Below are 18,592 nucleotides of genomic sequence, written 5' to 3' on the forward strand. Positions count from 1 at the left end.
AATGAATGAAGATAAAGGTTGAGACTTACCTTGATGAAGAGTGATGCTCTGGCCTTAGAAAAATCGCCTTAACATTTCTTGGAAACTGTTTTTGGTGTTAAATAGGGAACTCGAAATATAGAATATAAAACACAGTTTCTGCCTCCCGTCGACTGCTGCAGCAGTCGATGTTCCGCTACAGCGGTCTCGCTATAGTAGACCTCATTAAATTGCGAAACCCCGCGGCGGACTCGCTACAGCAATAATACCACCGCTGCAGCGGTCCCAATCGACCAGTGAGCTCTGGTTTTTCACAACCTCAACACCAATCCGAGGCCCTACCAACGCAAACCAAACATGCACGTATACATAAAAGCACGCTACGGACTCACCCGTGGCCTTGGAATTCCCGGCAGAGATATAATTTACCAAGTCACCCCCCCCCTCCTCCCACCCCCAAATGAACATACAACAAGTTTCAAACAATGCGCAACAACAAACAAATCAAGTTTCAGTTTTTAGAATTCTAACTCTTTGAGTTCCCATTAAGCTCATTTCTATTCTCGAGAAGGTACTAGCAAGGGTAAAATGGTCAAGCCCCCATAATGACCTAGCAGGTCTTACACATTCTCTCTTTATAAGATTGTTATCTAATTGATATTTCAAATGTATTAAATATATATGAAATACAAAAAGCTAGGTAAATCTCATAGTTATTTGTCATAGTTGTTTGTATAAATAAATGAGTTTGGTCCTAGATTTTTGTGTTGTCTGAGAAGATTGTTATGTTGATAGAAAGGATATGCAAAAGGCTTTTATGGACTGGTGAATTAGACATTTCCAAGAAGGCTCTCTTAGCTTGGAAGATATACTTAGCAGCTTCTGCATGAGGGCTAAATATGATAAATATCACAATCTGGAACAAGGCTGCAATATGTAAGTTATTGTGGAATATTTACAGAAAAAAGGATAAGTTTTTGGTCCAATCGATTTATGAATACTATGGGAAGCACAAACTAATATGGGAAGCTACATACAAGCAAGCTTCATGGATGGTCTAAAAGATATTCAAAGCTAAGAAGTATACGGAGGAATGCAGGGTACACTTAACAAGATGTTCAACACACGAGCAGCTTTTCTATCAAGTCTATGTATCACAAATTGCTAGGGATCCATCCCAAAGTGCACTAGAGAAGACTCATATGCAATAACTTTGACTCTCCTAACGGATATTCACCCTAAGGCTGGCTACACATGGAAGATTGTACACTCGAGATAGGTTGTTTAAATGGGGCATGATTATTGATCAAAATTGCTCACTGTGTCCTGTTGGGTTGGAAAGTATAACTCACTTAATCTTCCATTGTCCTGTATCTCCAACAATTTGGAGCAGCATATTACAATGACAAGGCTTAAGGAGAGCTACAATGACATAGGATCAAGAGGTGTGATGTGGCACACTACAAATGAAAGAGTAGTGCTGCTAAAATCTATAGGATGTGCTTGGCTGTTGGTGTCTACTTTGAGTGGCAAGAGAGGAACAATCGAGTATTCCAACACAAGATGACCAAATGCAGTGATAGTGAAGATAATAGTTCAGGAAGTTTACTTTAGCGGAAATTTGAAATCTAAGCTAACTAGTATCCAAAAAAATGTGAATTTTTATCCTGGCTGACTAATGGGTCTAATGTATAGAAGTTGTGGATGTAATTCCGAATTCGCGACTTTTCTAGTACCAAAAAAAAAATTGAACCAAACTAGTAGAAAAAAAAACATTAATAGATTTCACGCACGAAATTCGTGCGTGAAGCAGCTCTTCTGTTTTTTTTTTTTGGTGTTACCTTTCAAATCACATATTTTTGCATACTTTGGGCAAAGATTAGTCATGTTTCAAAACCCCAAAATATCAATATTTTATATAAAACTTAATATCTTTTTTTGCGTACAATAATGTCGGCTCATTACATCAAGTCCACCTAAACGTTTGGATCATCGTTTTAGGGGTTCTAAAGTGCCCCGAAGTAAGTTTTGAAACTTGTCATATTTATAGGGTTTTGATTTAAGTGTTTTATTATATTTGAATGTACAAATATAAATATTTGATTTAATAATAATTCATCCAATACGAGAGGTTTATACTAATTAAAAAATAATTCATTCCATTTAATTACAATACTAATTCAAAGCAATACAATAATAAATTACAATAATAATACAATCTTCAAGTTCTAGATGCTCTATTACTTCGAGACGTGCTTGTACTACCACGGCCTTATTGCCCACACGAATGCTTGTCATGGCCATATTGCTTACATGTAGAGCACTTGCGAGAATAAGTTCTTTCACTAACATCCATTTGATTTGGTCTACGACTCCGTGAGTTAATGCCCAATTTCATGATGTAATCCTTGTTAGCAACCATAAAAAACGGCTCGTTTGGCCAATAAGCTTCATTACCAAGTGGGTGGAACTGGACGAAATATGCTCTAAGGTAACTGTGGACCTTGTATTCCCCCGCCACATAACTTGTTACAGTTTTTCTGATTTTCTCGAAGCACTTGACAGCATGAGAACACGGCATGTGGTACGTTTGCCACTTACCGTAAGTGTATGTTCTTGTTGCCTCATAAACGGTATGCACGTTTCCACCCCTACCATTGTGATAACCCGTTCTAACTTCATACACATGTTGAATTGGGTCATACTCGGTCATTTGGTGATGCTCACTTTTTTTTCTATAATGCTCCATATTTTTGAAGGGTTTGGCATCCATGTCCCGCCGTCGGCTAATATCGCTCTAGCCTGCCTTTTCCTAACAACAAATCGCTCCACAACCTGCTTGAAAGTCATTCTCACCATTGCGGTGACAGGTAGTCCTCGAGCAGATTTCAGCAAGCCATTGAAAGACTCTGAGCTGTTTGTTGTGAGCATGCCCCATCTTTTGCTTCCATCAGCATGAAGCGTCCATTTTTCAACTTCAAGCTTCATCAACCAAACATATGCGGGTTCACTCACTGCCCTGATTATATCCATTTTTGCAGCCCATTTTCATTGTTGATGCTCCATCGCAGCCCCCCACATCAATTTGTTTAGAGTGCCATTGTGAAACGTTGATTGCAAATTTGCCTTCAAGTGCCTTAAACAATAGCGATGGTAAACAAAGGGAGGCTGCCACCTCGGTAAATTAGCCATATTGTGCAATATGCCTTTATGACGATCAGACAACACGCATATGCCGGTACGATCCTTAATAACATGAGTTTTCAAATGGGTCAAAAAGATCCCCCGTGTGTTGTTGCTCTCGTTAGCGGCAATTGCGAAAGCAAGAGGAAATATTGACCAATTGGCATCCATTCCTATTGAAATTAGGAGCTTGATGTCGTAGGCACCATATACATGCGTACCATCTATGGATATCACTGTCGGCAGTGAGCAAAACCATCAATGCATGGTTTGAATGTCCAAAATACGAAGTTGAAGATTTTACCCTCTATAAGCCGCCACTCTACAACAGTACCATTATTAAAATGTTGTAGAGCTGTCATATACCTTGGCAACGATTGAAAAGAAGTATGCTAATTTCCAAAGACCATCTCAAAAGCGCGTCTACGCCCGAGAAATCCCTTTCTATTGCTTATAGTTTTACTATATATGGTTTGAACGTTTCGAATACAATCTTTGATGGGGATCCTGCACAAGTTTAAACAAACAACATTTAGTAATGATCTTTTAATCGATATAAGACATATAATGTACCAGGTAGGATAAGTTACCTTGCGTTTCAGCAACGTCTTTAAGTAATACTTGAGCAATCATGTTTGTATCTAAATTATAATGATCTGCTCGATTTTCTTCCATATCACAAGTGTGTCTTTCGCGGAATTTTGTGATAGCCCACATACCATCAGGCTTAACAATTCCCCGAAGCAACCACTTATAGCCTTGATACCGTCGTTTACAAACTAGTCTTCATATCTATGTGTTTGACTGATCAACCTTAAACTCCCTCATGTCCTTAAAACAATAAATTTTGACAGCCCGTTGCAACGCCTTTTTGGATGCGAACAACATTCCCTTTGCAAGGTAGCATCGATCTTTGTTGAGATCCTTTGGTTCAATCCAGGTTTTTCGGCGACTATCATCATCTTCTCTTGTGAAGACAAATGCATCATCACGACCCTGCAGGCTGTCAAGATAAGGGATATTGTTAGAATGCCACTGAATTGGGCTTTCAGAAGTTGGGTTTTCAGCCATCGGTGGTGGTACGTGGTGGTGCATTGGTTCTTGTTGGTTTTGGCTTTGAGGATTATTGTTGGTCATACCAACTTGAACATCATCATCATCGGTTACCTCTGCATTATTAGCTATTTCATCGTCATCACTTGATGATGACTCATAATAATTAGGAAAATCTTTATTATCAAGTGCATTCATCCTCCTACACGAAAAGTAACATATTTTAAATACCAACATCATGTATATATATATACAGATAATTTAATATCAAGGTGATGAACTTACTGTCGTTCATAAGCACTGTCATGGTGTGGAGAATGATCAACTCCACCGAACTGAGAGGATTGACCAACATCCATATTTGGTACCACTGACGAGTTTTGATAATAGTTCCTATAAAGATTTGAAAACTGGTTATTTACCAATTCATACAACAAACACGTGCTACTACACATAATAATATGAAAAATCCATATTTACCAATTTTCATTGTAAGCTTGATTAAATTGTTGGCTTAGATTTTCCAGCGGCACTTGACCACTCAAAATGTCTCCATAAGAACTAAAGTTCCCATAAGTGTTACCATGAATAGGCTGGACTTGCGGGACTTCTTCTCGAGGTATCTTTTCAACATACATCTCAAGAACATTAATGAATACTAAATCACGATATTCTTCCGGCGATCCCAAATAATCACTCAAAGATTCATCATCGTTGATATTGTGCATGCCATAACGCACTACACCGTTTGATATTGTTTGTGGATATCTGCAGTTATTGAGATTCCAAACTCAGTGGGTGTAGTTTTCATTCTTTTGTGCATGTAACTGACTAGTGTTTCATAATTTAAAGTTGTTGGAAATTTAACATGGGCTTTTGGTTTGATACTATAACGAATGGAGTAATTGTCCTCGACGATATCTCCATCCCAAAATAGTGAAACCTTAACAGTTGAGGCATTTTGAGACATTTTTTCTATGAAGTTTGATTTTTTTTTAATGACTTGTAAGACTTAGACTTATGAAGTTGATGAGTTTTTCACTCGTCAAGCCTTCAAGTTAAATAGACCACTCAAAATTGTAATGTGTAGTGTGTTGTCAAATCAACACTTAGATTGCGCATTAAAATGGTGCGCAATACAAGTCGTGTTAAAATGGTCAAATAATGCAGCAACGTATTGTCAAATCAAGGCTTTATGTGTCATAGATTCTTGAAATTGTCATGCGTGGTGTTACATTGCGCATTAAAATGGTGCGCAATACAAGTCGTGTTAAAATGGTCAAATAATGCAGCAACGTATTATCAAATCAAGGCTTTATGTGTCATAGATTCCTGAAATTGTCATGCGTGGTGTGTTGTCAAATCAATACTTACAATGCGCATTAAAATGGTGCGCAATACAAGTCGTGTTAAAACTGTCAAATAATGCAGCAACATATTGTCAAATCAAGACATTATGTGTCATAAATTCCTGAAATTGTCATGCGTGGTGTTACATTGTGCATTAAAATGGTGCGCAATACAAGTCGTATTAAAACAGTCAAATAATGCATTGTCAAATCAAGGTGTTGGGGGAGGGAGGCCTTTTCACGCACGAAATTAGTGCGTGAAAGGATAAAAGCCTTTCGCGCACAGTTTCTGTGCGTGAAAGGTTAATTTTCCTAACACTTTAAGATGTTAGGCCTCCTGAATTCGTGCGTGAAAGGCCAAAGCTGATTTTTGCACTTTGGTCCTTTAACGCACGTAATTCGTGCGTGAAACCTATTAATGTGTTTTTTTTTTGTACTAGTTTGGTTCAACTTTTTTTTTTTTGTACTAGAAAAGTCGCGGACTCATGTAATTCCTAACCATTGGGGGCTCAAATGTCCAATGGTAAGGTCATTTAAAAAAAAAAAGAGTTTGGATTCGTGACTTTCTTTTAAGAAATGGGCTTAAGGTCTAAAGTCTATTAGCCTATTAGAGAAAAACAAATTGAAAAAAGCATACAAAGTATTTATATATTGGGTTTGTCGGTTTTGTTTTGATTTTTTCTTCAGTTTGTTTTTAATAAAATCAAACTAAACCAAATTTATCGATTTTTATAAATTTAAAATCAAACCCAAACAAATATCTTGATTTATTTAATTAGTTTGTTTCAATCTTCAGTTTGGATCTATTTTTTACCAAACCATTGAACACCCCTATGTCCAAGCATAACTTAATCCTACTACGGGAAGAATTATTCATTGTGACAAAAATAAAGATTGGAAAGCAATGATAAAATTATTTATATTTTTGCTTTTTCTTTTGTTTTTTCTTCTCGTGACGAATTTCTTTGTTGTTTATAAGAGGTTTATAATTTAACTTTTAAAGGTGTCTCTAGAACTATTGTTAGATATGATATTTTTAAATCTCAGGTTGAAAATCAACAATATTTATGTTATTTATTTTAAAATTAATATTTAGATTATAGAGTTTCTGGCTTTTAATATAGATCTTGTTGCAAATGGTGATGATTACTTAAAGTTACACGTCATTGGGTACATAATAATTCGGTAATGCAAAAACGCATTATATCATATGAATATGTTGATGAACGACACTATTACTTTTATTGCTAGATCTCTTCATGAAATTTGTATATTTTGTGGTCTTTATGACAAAATTTAAATAATAAATATTTTGTTCTAATCGTGAGAATGCAATCATAAGAAATATTAAAAGCTGGAAGGATAAGATCTTGTTCCCTTGAATTAAAGTTGTGACATAATTTGGCAAGTAACTGAGAATCCGGGATGGTGATAGTTCACAAAAATTTAAGTTCCTAACAACTCTATTTACAACGTGTGATTTAGTAAGTTTGTACCTTTAAACATGAGGATGATTGACATGATCCCAAAAAGCCAACAACGCCAAGTACCCCAACTATGGTAAGAGGATATGCTTGGTGGACCCAAATATTGTATTCTTCTTTTTGGGTCATTTGCACGATTGCCCATCCAAGGCACTGGTCTTTAATTTTTTTTCTTCAAATTGGTTGTCTTTAATTTTTATCTTTTGCTAAAAAAAATTTAATTTTGAATTTGAACTCTCATTCAGTCAAAAATTAAAAAAAAAATGCAAGATAAAGTTTGGATTCGCAAGGCAGAGTTTTGCTTGCGAATCCAAACTTCTGCCTTGCAAAATTCCTTATATTTTTTTTATTGATCTAGGGTTCGAACTCAGAACCTCGGGGTATTAAACGAAAGTAAAAAATTAAAGACCACTAATTTGAGGGACAAAAATTAAAGACCAGCGCCTTTGAAGCGCAATCCGCACAAACAAATGCTTCTTTTTTAGCCCCACGTCATTGAAATGAATTTATATATTTTCACATAATAAAGTTTAACCTTGTTGTTAGTTTTGAATTTTTTTGTTGTACTTTTTTTCTCTAAGGTTGTCACAAAATAAAAGGTTCGATATAACTAGTTTGAATAGTTTAGAAGGTTTATTTGAGAATTGTGACAGCTATTCATGTGTTGAATGTGTATTTTCTTTTTGGAAAGTATTAATTGTAAAGTAATCGTTACGGATGATGCATTTACCAACAGTGTCATGGTTTATAGGTCGTACCTTATTGCTGTATATAACATTTTATTTAATATTTTAAGATGTCTAAAAATGTTTGACCAAGAATATTAACGGAGTATTTTATAAAGTTTCGCAAATTTCTTTAACTGGGATCAGTTTTGTTGGAATTGGAGGGCCGCACATGTGGCCTGTAACCTGACCCGGTTAGGAGATAAAAATAAGAGAAGTTACTGCAAGATAGTTGTTTTAATGTAATTAATGAGAGTGGGTTAAATTATATAATCACCCCTAACTTCTTAAATATGTGAAGTACGATTTTCTTCTCGGCATTCCAGAAAAAGGAAGATGCTTTCTTTACTTCTTAACAGAGAAAAATTTCTCTCTCTATCTAACACAAAAACACACACAACAAAAGACATTTAGTTTGTGGTAATGAAGCTTCGTTTCTTAGGGGTCGAAGTTCGACTTGGGGTAACTTTTTGGTGGTGAGTTCAATAATTTTTGCTGCGCTAAAAGGTACACAATGTTGTTCTTGCCTCGTGATTTATTCTAACAAGTTTGACCAATTGAATGAAAACTTGGAATGATATTCCTCATTTCAGACTTATTCTTCAAAATAACTTCAATTTTTTTTTTTTTGCTTTCAAATATTACCATACGTATCAAATAACATTACACTGTTTTGTGACTTGGACCACCAAAGGTATTTATATAAGTGATAATTAATTAGTATTCCTTTATTTTTACCTGGAGTTTTCGGTAGGTGTGCAAAAACTGATTTAATCGATAAACCGAATCAATAAAAACGGTATTGGTTTATCGATATCGGGTTATTGGAACGATTTGTAAACGGTTTTGTAATTTTTTTTATTGGTTTATCGGTTCGGTTTTGGGTTTTAAGAATTTAGTTAATGGTTAAACCGATAACCCAATAAGCTGATGTTAAAATTATATTTTATATCTAAATATATATTAGTGACTTTAAATTATAATTTTTAAATACAAACTCTATTTCTAAATTACTTACCGCAGACACGCTTATTCTAATTATATTCTCTCAATCCTCAATTCTCATCCGAAATAGGGCTTGTGATGCCTCTATACCTCTGTCCTTCACTTCTCAAACGAAACTAGGGCTTGCGAGTTATCTCAGTTTTGGATCTTTGAAGTTTCTGGCATGGTGGTGCTGCTGCTTACTGCTTTCTTTTGCATTTTATAGTTTGTCTTGCTGTTACTGTTTTTTCTGAAGAAGTTCGCCTTGTTTATGAACAAATGAACTAAGAACTGTCCTTGTTTTACTTTTGAAAGATTGCTACAGTGCATTTTATTGTTTTTGTCTAGTAATATAGACTTTATACATGAAGGCACTGTATACATGAACAAATGAAAATAAGAGAAAGCAAAAAACAATTAGTCGAGCATTTTCTTATTGGTTAATCGAAAACCGAACCGTTAAGGACAAAAAACCGATAACGAATAGCTTATCGGTTTGTTTCTGGTTTAGCGTATTTACAAACCGAAAACTGATAAATTGACTTGGTAATTCACAAAACTGAACCGAACCAACCGATAAGCACCTTTAGGTTTCGGGTTCGACCTCTAATAATAGAATCATTTAGCGAGCGTTTTACTTTCTAAAGTGATCAACTTTTTAACACAAATTTTAATTTCGAGCCTCAAAACGGGCACCGTTAAAAACGCACAAAAAAAATTATATTCTTCCTAAGTGGGACATACAAGATTGTATCCAAATTGTATTGTCTTTGGAATATTTTAAATTAGCTTGTTGACCTGGATGCCAAACACAACCTATCTAGACATACACTCTTTTATTAGTATTACTTTATTCTGTTTTTGCTATTCCGAGGGACAATGAATGGTCCAAGAAGAAACAACCAACCACAAATTTATCTTCCCTTGCAACTAAAAAGGATAAGACAAAGCCTTTTACATGTGAAACGTATTTTTTAATGTTTGCCTATACTAAATGACACGACGAGAAAATTAAATTCACATTTAATATTTATATTAATTTAGTATAGTTTAGTGATAAAATAAGGTGGTAATGGGTATTAATTAATTATAATTAACTACTAAACAATATTTAAAAGACAGAAAATAATCACTTACTAGATTGATGTATATACAAAATTTAAGTAAGTTTTTTCTCTGTTTATATCTGGAAAGTTTTTTCTCTGTTTATATCTGGAAAGCCAACTTGCCCAACATCCGAATTACAATATTGAATCCATGGACTTAAAGCCTACTAGTTCAACATAATTTAATAGTTTTGATTCAAATTTTGTACGTATATTAAATTTATCTAATAATCCAATAAATAAATAAATAAAAGATTCTGAATTCGTAAACCAATAATCCCAAACTCCGCCTTTAACTATACCGACTTTACTTTATTCTCTGCACCCTATTTCTTTTGATTAGTATGCAGGCAATATGACAAATTATGGTAATATAATATTGTTGTCACAATTATATACTGATCAAATGTTGTCTGGACCCAATCATTGCAATTGACACCCAATCTATACTTTTATCACACTTGTTCTGCATGTGAACGCATGCATGCATATAAGTTGGCCTTAACAAGGAAATGAAAAAGAAAAACAAAGATTACTGTGTCTGTAGTTGAATAGTGAGGAAGAATTGCTGTCATCATATGTACGACAGCTTTATTCCACTGAATATACAAGTACCTACATGTAAAACTTTTTCTTAGATTATACTAATACTAATTGAAAAACTCATCATAATAAATTACGTATAAAATTGTTGTCATTCAGGAATGTGGTGGTAAGCCGATGGGATATAGGAGAGTTAGAATTCTCTCGCCCCTAATTAAAAATTTAAAACTTTAGATTTCAACATTAGAGATAGTAATTTACTTCGATTAAAGAATCTGCGTGGTCATGGAAACTTATGCCCTTATTTTATACTTCATTCGGTTCAAAATAAGTGTTCACTTAGCATTTTTCATACCCCTTAAAAAACATTAATTCCGATAAGAAAAATACTACTTAACTCCTAGAAAAAAATAGATATTTTGACTAAACTACTCTTCATTAATATTCTCTTTGTCTCAATTTATTTATTGTGATAAATAATGTAAATATGTAGTCATAGAATATTTTGTAAATCTTCTAATTTAGGTTAGTATTTTGTATCCTAATAGGACATTGTAACTATGGTATATTTACCAATTCCATCAATGAGAATGATCACGGAATTAATCTCTTTCAAGGCTCCTACCACCGACGACGAAAAGGAGTTGTGGTCCACTTTGGATGCCACGGTACTTCAATGGGTATATGCAACCATCTCCACGGACTTATTGCATACGATCATCGAAGAAGACCTATCGGCAAAGGAGGCCTGGGATCGCCTCCGTAATCTTTTTCAAGACAACAAAAACTCCCGTGCTGTTGCTTTGGAACATGATTTCTCTCATGTCAAGATGCGGGATTTTTCAAACGCTTCGGCGTATTGCCAACGTCACAAGACCTTGGCCGATCAACTTAAGAGTGTGGGGGCTCCGGTGACCGACAACCGCCTCGTTCTCCAACTGGTGGCTGGACTCCCCGAGGCATACAAGAATTTGGGTACCTACATCCGCCAAAGTAAGCCTCTTCCACCATTTTCCAAAGCTCGGTCAAGTTTGTGCCTTGAGGAAAAGGCGTTGGCTGAGATGCACGATGACTCGCCCGCGGCTATGGTGGCTAATTCCAAACGTGATTTTGATGATTCTTCTCATCTGGAAAATTCTGGTCGTGCTCACCATCATCGGGGCAAAAATTACAACAAAAATCGCGGCTCTAGCGGCGGGAATAATAACGGCGGTGGTCGTGGTTCGGGCGGCGGCAGTGGCAGTCGACGCCGTGGAGGACGCCCCTCGGGTGACCAGCAGCAGTGGCAACAACCCTCCTCACAGTGGCAGTGGGGTTGGATGCCGCAGTGGGCTCCCCCTTGCCCTTATCCGACCATGCAGTGGGATCGGCCACAGCAGCAATGGCAGCCGCCATCTTCTTCGTCTGGCCCGAGGTCGCTGGCCTAGCCTGACATTTTGAGTTCGCGACCACAGCAGCAGGCATATGCAGCCGCGGGCCCCCCGACTCAATGGACTCTGACGGATATTGAATCGGTCATGCAGTCGATGACGTTGAGCCAACCCGATTCGAATTGGTATATGGATACCGGCGCCACGTCCCATATGACATCCACAAAAGGTACTCTCTCGTCTTATTTTAATTTGAGCAATCGTAATACTGGCATTGTTGTTGGTAATGGTAATTCAATTCCAATTCGAGGTTGTGGTCATGCTAAATTGCCTCCCCCGAACCCTCCTTTATTGTTAAACAATGTCCTTCATGCGCCAAAACTCATAAAGAATTTGATATCGGTTCGTAAATTTACTACTGATAACTATGTGAGTGTTGAATTTGATCCTTATGGGTTTTCTGTGAAGGATTTCCGGACGGGGATGGCTCTCATGAGGTGTAATATTAGGGGTGCTCTCTATCCATTGTCCACCTTCAAATATTCCACCAATTCACCGTCGACTTTTGCTGCCTTGTCTTCAACCCGTTGGCATGATCGTTTGGGCCACCCGGGAGCTTCTATTTTGGATTTTCTTAGGCGTAATAAAAGCATTGAATGTAATAGTTCTAGTTCATCTAGTATTTGTCACTCTTGCGTTCTTGGTAAACATGTTAAGTTGCCATTTGCTAGTTCTATGTCCGAAAATTTGTTTCCGTTTGACATTATTCATAGTGATTTGTGGACTTCTCCGATTTTGAGTTCTATGGGCCATCGTTATTATGTTCTGTTTTTGGATGATTTTACCAACTATTTGTGGACTTTCCCTTTGGCTAGAAAATCTGATGTTTACTCAAAATTCTTGGATTTTAGGACCCATATTCTTACTCAATTTGAACGTCCTATCAAGAATGTCCAATGTGATAATGGGAGGGAATTTACTAATAGCCAATTCGGAAAGTTTTGTGCGTCCAATGGGATGTCTTTCCGTCTTTCGTGTCCTCATACATCCTCTCAAAATGGGAAAGCAGAAAGAAAAATTCGTTCACTAAATAATGTCATCCGGACTCTTCTTGCTCATGCTTCCATTCCTCCGTCTTTTTGGCATCATGCATTGCAAATGGCGACGTATCTCCTTAATATTTTACCAAGTAAGCTATTGGGTCACAAATCACCTTTAGAGGTCCTTTACCAACGGAAACCATCTTATTCTCATCTCCGAGTCTTTGGGTGTTTATGTTATCCCCTTTTTCCGTCTACTACTATTCACAAGTTGCACCCTCGGTCAACTCCATGTGTCTTTTTGGGATATCCACCAAACCATCGTGGCTACAAATGTTTTGATTTATCTTCAAATAAAATCATTATCTGTCGTCACGTTTTATTTGATGAGACTCAATTTCTGTTTTCCAAAAGCCATACTCCGGCTTCCACCGCTTATAACTTCTTTGATGATGGCCTCTCTCCTTACTTGATCCATCATATAGCCGCCAGCCCTCCATCGCTGCCCGCGACACAGCACCACGGCAACACCTCCCAAACTGGGCAGCAGCCTCCGTCATCCTCTATGCCGGACCAGTCTGCCTCTCTCCCCCACCAGCTTGCCACCAGCCCGCCAACTTCGTCCATTCCTACTCCTGTCCAGCCCAATACCCGCACTCACATGGTTACTCGTAGTCAACGCGGGATTTTCAAACCCAAGCACCCATTTAATCTACATGCGACGGTTACCAAGTCCCCCATACCTCGTAACCCGTTGGATGCGCTACGTGACCCGAATTGGAAATTGGCCATGGATGATGAATATGATGCTCTTATTAAAAATAAGACGTGGGATTTGGTACCCCGTCCACCTAATGTGAATGTTATTCGATCTATGTGGATTTTTACTCATAAAGAAAAGTCTAATGGTGATTTTAAGAGGCATAAAGCCCGTCTTGTAGGTGATGGTAAAACACAGCAGGTTGGCATTGATTGTGGTGAGACGTTCAGTCCGGTCGTAAAGCCAGCAACGATCCGCACTGTCTTAAGCCTAGCTCTATCTAAGCATTGGCCCATTCATCAGTTGGATGTCAAAAATGCATTTCTTCATGGCGAGCTCAAGGAGACGGTTTATATGCATCAGCCTATGGGTTTTAGAGACCCATCTCGTCCCGATTATGTGTGTTTGTTGCGCAAGTCCTTATATGGGCTTAAACAGGCACCGAGAGCTTGGTATAACAGATTTGCTGACTTTGTTTCTTCCATTGGTTTTGCTAATAGCAGGTCTGACCACTCCTTGTTCATCTATCGCAAAGGCCACCACTTGGCTTACATTTTACTATATGTGGATGATATTATTCTTACTGCTTCGTCAGATGCTCTCCGCTGTTCTATTATGGACCTTCTTGGCTCAGAATTTGCTATGAAGGACTTAGGTCCTTTGAACTATTTTCTTGGCATTGCGGTGACCCGTCACAAGGGTGGTATGTTTCTATTACAACGTAGTTATGCGGCGGACATTATTGAACGTGCAGGAATGTCCTCGTGTAAGCCTTCTTCCACTCCGGTTGACACTAAACCGAAGGTCAGTGCCTCTTCTGGCGATCTGTGTGACGATCCACTCATTTCCGAAGCCTTGCAGGTGCTCTTCAGTATCTTACCTTCACCAGACCGGATATTTCTTATGTTGTACAGCATATTTGTCTTCATATGCATGCTCCACGAGATACGCATATGCTTGCTCTTAAGCGGATTATTCGGTATATTCAGGGTACACTTGATCATGGTTTGCATCTCTATTCATCGTCAGTTACTGATTTGGTTTCATACATTGATGCTGATTGGGGGGATGTCCAGACACCAGACACTCCACGTCGGGTTATTGCGTGTTTTTGGGAGATAATTTGATATCCTGGTCATCTAAGCGCCAACCTACTATTTCCCGCTCTAGTGCGGAAGCAGAATATAGGGGGGTCGCTAATGTTGTTTCTGAATCATGCTGGATACGTAATCTTCTCTTGGAACTACATTGTCCGATCCCTAAGGCTACTTTAGTTTATTGTGATAATGTCAGTGCCATTTACCTGTCTGGAAATCCAGTCCAACATCAGCGCACCAAGCACATTGAGATGGATATACATTTTGTTCGTGAAAAAGTGGCGCGCGGCCACGTCCGTGTCCTTCATGTTCCATCCCGATATCAGCTCGCTGATATTTTCACTAAAGGACTGCCACAGGTCTTATTTGAGGATTTTCGGGACAATCTCAGCGTTTGTAAACCTCTCGTTTCGACTGCGGGGGTGTGATAAATAATGTAAATATGTAGTCATAGAATATTTTGTAAATCTTCTAATTTAGGTTAGTATATTTTGTATCCTAATAGGACATTGTAACTATGGTATATTTACCAATTCCATCAATGAGAATGATCACAGAATTACTCTCTTTCATATTGTGGTTACTAAAAATAGTATTTTCAAATTATTTGTTGTTTTAGAAGTTGAAGGCACAATTAATTATTTGTTCTCCATTTTACCCTTAGTAGAATTTTGTAATTAATGGAGATGACACATAAACAGAGTAAACATTTAATGGAGAGAGATCATAACTTAGACATAAATAGGGAAAAGTTAGTCAAATATCCCTCCTAATTAATATTTCTTAAGGGGCGTCTAAAACAAAAAAGAGATAAATTATTTGAGACGGAGGGAGTAAGACTATTGCCTATTTATTACCTTGACTAAATAGGGGCAAATTTGAAAAATAAAGTTAATTTCTTCTTGATTATATAAGTGAACACTTATTTTGAACCAAAATAGAAAGGCTAAGTGTACATTTATTTTGGGGCAATTCGCAAGAATGCCCTTAGTTTGGGGCGGTCTTTAATTTTTGTCCCTCAAATTGGTGGTCTTTAATTTTTGCCCTTAGCTTAATACCATGAGGTTTGGGGTTCGAACCCAGGCTCAGTCCAAAAAAATAATAATATCGCAAGACAGAGTTTTATAGCAAACTTAGGCCTATTCGGGCCAAAATTAGGCCTGCAAGCAGAGTTTCAAGCTATAAAATTCTGCCTTGCGAATCCAAGTTCTACATGGCGAAATTTTTTAAAATTTTTGATTGAGCGGAGGTTCGAACTCGGAACCTAGGAATTTTAGTCGAAATGCAAAAATTAAAGACCAACAATTTGAGGGGCAAAAATTAAAGACCAGTGCATTTGAAGGGCACTCCGCACAAAAAGAATGTTTATTTTGAATTGGAGGGAGTACACACTAGTCTTCAATTTATGCTCCTCATAACAAGTAGTGTAACTTTTTCGAAGGGCATGAATTTATATTTTCTCAAAATTTATGTACTCACTAGACATAAATTCCATATTTGAAGAGCAACAATTAAAGATCAGTCCATTTGTAGGGAAAATCGTGCAATTTATTCGAATATGTCCTGTGGGATTTGAAGTAGTAATGCCAGTTGATTTCGTATGCTTAAATATAAAGTATATAAAATTGTTCCTCATTATATTTTTGCTATTTTCTAAAAAATATCCCTCATTGTCGAAAGTATTTCATTGGCTTCATTCAGTTTTTAATTTTGTTGACGGAATAGGAATGTAGCATCTGACTAGGAATATGAGATTCTAACTTTCTAAGTAAAGGCCTGCTTATAATAAGTGAACATTTTTAAATATGTTATAAATCTGTTATGTCTGTCACCTCCTAAAACTTAATTTTTAAAATTAGTTGTAATTACCCGTTGTTTTAGATATAGTGACTAGCAAATTTCCTATACTCAGCACCTTACTTTATGGTGATTTGGTGTTCAACCAGACACAGTAAATGAAAAAACAATTTAGATAAAACCTAAGTTTAATTTGTCATCCTTGATTAAATTATACTCCTTATGTTAACAATTTAGAAAAAACATAAGTTTGTCATCGTTGATTTAATTATACTCCTAATGTTAATTACTGATCTATTACATAAATACTTCCCTCAACTTGTTTTAAAATTTCAACGGAAGTTATATAGTTGCCAAAAATGAGCTGTGAATTTTGCTTGTTGGACAGTATATGGGATCCATTTCTGCACCTATATGTGATCCAAACAACTCATATGCAATCAACGTTTTAAAACTCTAACTTGAGTTCAATTACTTTCATGGATTTATAGTTCAATTACTTTCATGAATTTATTTCAAATTATTTCTTAAATTGCCATATGATAATAACATTTTTAGAGATTTAATGAATATAGTCAGGCATTTACATTATAGTTCGTGAAAACTCGTAAAATATTGAAATAGGATAAGAAGAATAACAACAAGAAGAAGAGCTGGATTTATGTCCACGACTTTTTTAAAGATTATTTTCCTTAAAAGTGAAGATAAAGTATAAAGAGTAGCTTTAAAAATGAACAACATTTTCAGAAGTGTTATTCCTGCCTAGGCTCTGGATCACTTGAGGCTTCAGCTCTCCAAGGCCCAAGTCCGCTACTTCGTAACCCGAGGTGTTGTTCTAAAAGCCCACTCTTTTTTGATTTTTTTGTCTTTGACCGTGGATGGATTACTCAAAAATCACGTAGAAATCAACAAGGGCAATTCGCAGTAATGCCCTTATTTTGGGGTGGTCTTTAATTTTTTCCCATCAAAATGAAAGTATTTAGCTTTTGCTCTTCGCCTAAAACCTCAAGGTTCCGGATTCGAACCCCTGCTCAGGCGAAAATAAAAAAAAAAATCGCTAGGCAGAAGTTGCCTACAAACTCTGCCCCGTCGGGCATATTTTGCAGGCAAATTATGCCTGATGGGGCAGAGTTTTGCAGGCAAACTATGCCTTAGCAAACTCTATCTTAAGGTAGAGTTTTCGGCAAGACAGAGTTTTGCCTGATAAATTCTACATTAAGGCAGAGTTTTAAAGGCAAAATTCTGCCTTGCGAATCCAAGTTCTACCTGGGGGATTTTTTTAAAATTTTTGACTGAGCGGGAGTTCGAACTCGGAACCTAGGAGTTTTAGGCGACGGGCAAAAATTAAAGACCAGTGCATTTGAAGGCACTCCGCACAAAAAAATGAATCAACAAAGGACCTTAAAAACAGTTCCAATTGCATATTGCTACCACTGTGTCTAGTTTAGTTTTTGCACTTTGCCTATTAACTAAGAGATCATCTGAGACAAAGTTAGGTCCGAATTTCATGCACATATAGCTGAAGTAAGGTAAAAATGCATGAACTTTAGTCATATATGGTTGGAGTTAAAGCAAAAATGACTAAAGTCTAATCATTTTTGCTTGAACATCTGGCAGAAATGCATAACTTCACTCATATGTAACTTCTGACATTGTTACTGAAATTAGATCCTGTCAAGCCTAACTTTACACACGGCATGTCTGAAATGGGTATTTACACAAAATTTTAAAAAGTGAATACAAGTTAGATGGCAATGTCAAAACGTGGTACCTCGCAAAATTGTAAAAGAAAAGAAAAACTTCAGATGATCTGAAGCAAACCTCACGCTGGACGGCCCAAACCTAAAGACATGGTGTAAAGCCCAAAAACTGGACTTAGACCTCAGTTTTCTAAAAAGCCCAAAAAGGGGGGAAAATTGTAGTTTTTTTTTTTTTTTTTTTTCTTTAAACTTTTTTATCTTTTCTTATCATTAGAGGAAGATAATTTTGGGATATGGAATATCATGGAAGCTGGAAAAGAGAAGGCCATACATTGGAGATGAGGAAACAGAGGTCCACAAAGAATCAGTAAAACCCACGTTATGACAAAATTTTAGAAGGCAAAGGTAACACATTCAAACAA

This window comes from Lycium barbarum, chromosome 9, assembly GCF_019175385.1.
Source record: "Lycium barbarum isolate Lr01 chromosome 9, ASM1917538v2, whole genome shotgun sequence".
Taxonomy (NCBI): Eukaryota; Viridiplantae; Streptophyta; class Magnoliopsida; order Solanales; family Solanaceae; genus Lycium; species Lycium barbarum.